The sequence below is a fragment of the Elephantulus edwardii genome, unplaced genomic scaffold, assembly GCF_000299155.1.
Source record: "Elephantulus edwardii isolate Elephantulus edwardi_28Jun2011 unplaced genomic scaffold, EleEdw1.0 scaffold00017, whole genome shotgun sequence".
Taxonomy (NCBI): domain Eukaryota; kingdom Metazoa; phylum Chordata; class Mammalia; order Macroscelidea; family Macroscelididae; genus Elephantulus; species Elephantulus edwardii.
The window spans coordinates 7,797,016-7,799,626 of NW_006399767.1; the positions used below are offsets into that span (position 1 = coordinate 7,797,016).

Genomic DNA, 2,611 nt, shown 5'->3' on the forward strand with positions numbered 1-2,611 from the left:
TTGATGCAGAACTTTATTATGTGAGAAATGACCTTATTAGCCATTACGCTCTATCCTTTAACCTGCTAGTTCCCAGTGAGACAAATTTCCTGCATGTCACTTGGCATGCGAAGTCCAAGGTTGAATATAAGCTGGGATTTCAAATAGATAATTTTGTGGCTATGGACATGCCCCAGGTCAACATTTCTGTTCAGGAGGAGGTTCCTCGGACTTTATCAGTGTTCCGTATCGAGCTCTTCTGCACCGGTAAAGTCGATTTGAGGTGATGATACTCATGCAGCTCAACTTGACAGTAAACTCTTCAAAAAATTTTACAGTCTTAAATTTTAAACGCTACAAAAAATTTGAAGAAGTGAAAACTTCAGCCTTGGACAAAAACACTAGCAGAACTTTTTATGACCCTGTGCACGCAGCTCCAACCACCTCGAAGCGCGTGTTTTACATCAGCGTGGGGGTCTGCTGTGCAGCCATATTTCTTGTAGTAATAATATTAGCTGTTTTGCACCTTCATAGTATGAAAAGGATTGAACTGGATGACAGCATCAGTGCCAGCAGTAGTTCCCAGGGACTGTCCCAGCCCTCCACCCAGACGACCCAGTATCTGCGAGCTGACACGCCCAACAATGCAACTCCCATCACCACTTATCCTACTCTGCGCATCAAGAAGAACGACCTGAAAAGTGTCACTCTTCTGGAGGCCAAGGCCAAGGTGAAGGACATAGCAATATCCCGGGAGCGAGTAACCCTGAAAGATGTTCTCCAAGAAGGTACTTTTGGACGTATTTTCCATGGAATTTTAATAGATGAAAAAGATCCAAATAAAGAAAAACAAGCATTTGTGAAAACAGTCAAAGATCAAGCATCTGAAGTTCAGGTGATGATGATGCTCACCGAAAGTTGTAAGCTACGAGGTCTTCATCACAGAAATCTCCTTCCGATTACACATGTGTGTATAGATGAAGGAGAAAAGGCGATGGTGGTGTTGCCTTACATGAACTGGGGGAACCTGAAACTCTTCTTACGGCAGTGCAAGTTAATAGAGGCCAATAATCCTCAGGCCATTTCTCAACGAGACCTGGTGCACATGGTCATTCAGATTGCCTGTGGGATGAGCTATCTGGCCCGAAGGGAAGTCATCCACAAAGACCTGACCGCCAGGAACTGTGTCATTGATGATACACTCCAAGTGAAGATCACAGATAATGTCCTCTCCAGAGACTTGTTCCCCATGGACTATCACTGCCTGGGGGACAATGAGAACAGGCCAGTGCAGTGGATGGCTCTGGAAAGTCTAGTTAATAATGAGTTTTCCAGCGCTAGCTATGTGTGGGCCTTCGGAGTGACACTGTGGGAGCTCATGATCCTGGGCCAGATGCCGGACGTGGACATTGACCCCTTTGAGATGGCTGCGTATCTGAAAGACGGTTACCGAATAGCTCAGCCCATCAAACTGCCCAGATGAACTTTTCGTTGTGATGGCCTGTTGCTGGGCCTTAGATCCCGAGGAGAGGCTCAAGTTCCAGCAGCTGGTCCAGTGTCTCACAGAGTTCCACGCAGCCCTGGGCGCCTACGTCTGAGCCCCTGCTGCAGCCCGTGCATCACTTCAGGACCACTGTCATTGGAACTAGGGATGCGTCGTGTAAAACGCAGTGGCAGCAGAAGCCACGTGTCTTCCCGAGCACCATGCCTTAGCCATCTTCAGCATCAGAACTTTCCCATACAGACTTAACAATGGGGAGTATTTTCTAGATATCACTTTTATTAGGTTGAACCAAAAGGTTTCTTTGTAAATTTTTTTTAACAAGAGATTTTTTTTTTTAAAAAAAAGATACACCACAGGAAGCTCTTGTCATCTAGTGGTAAGAATCTGCCCTGCTATTCTGAAGGCACACAGTTCAAATCCACCAGCTGCTCCACAGGAGAGGGATGGGCTGCCTTCACCTGTGCAATTACTGCCTCTGAATAGGCCGGCTAGAAGGTCAGCTATGGGTTGTTTCCTACACAATAGCACATAACAACAAGAACAATAACTACAACAGGATAATAACAAAGGGATGAAGGCCAGCAGAGATCCCCTTGCCTGGCTGGAGAGTTTCCTATTTGGTTGTGAAGGAGTCTTAAGTGTTATCAGGCCACCTTTGCTTCAGTCTTAGTAGGGATAAACCTTTGGCAATGAAAAGCAGCAGCAAAGTGAGTGGATGTCTGCTCCCATTTCAGTTCGTAGCCTTGGATCACCATAAGCTGGAATCAACCCCATGGTGGGGAGTTTTTAAAGTTTAATGGTCAGCTCTGTCCAACTATCCTCTGAGTAATGGCCACAGTGGAGCTAGAAGCAATTTTTCCCTGGTGAGTGTCATACAACCTGAACACCACTGAGTACAAGGACTTGGTTGGTTTCTCTCTCCTTCCCCCTTTTTTAAGAGAAATAAATCCCCACATGATTGACATTCTTCACTGGAGGGGCAGCCATGAGTTGGTCAATGGCAATGAGTGAATGAGTATGGGTTGTGTTTTGGTTTTTTTCCCCCCTGGTTTTCCTGGGAAATATTTCATGGCCTTAATATTACATCCTGAATCCTGAAAATGCAGTGTGTTTGAATAGTACTAAAAT

The 2,611-nt window shown here is 45.5% G+C and overlaps 1 pseudogene; it reads left to right on the top strand.

The window, feature by feature from the left end:
* Nucleotides 1-1,577, top strand: part of LOC102854347 — an 8,668-nt pseudogene extending 7,091 nt beyond the window's left edge.
* The last annotated feature ends 1,034 nt before the right edge of the window (nucleotides 1,578-2,611 follow it).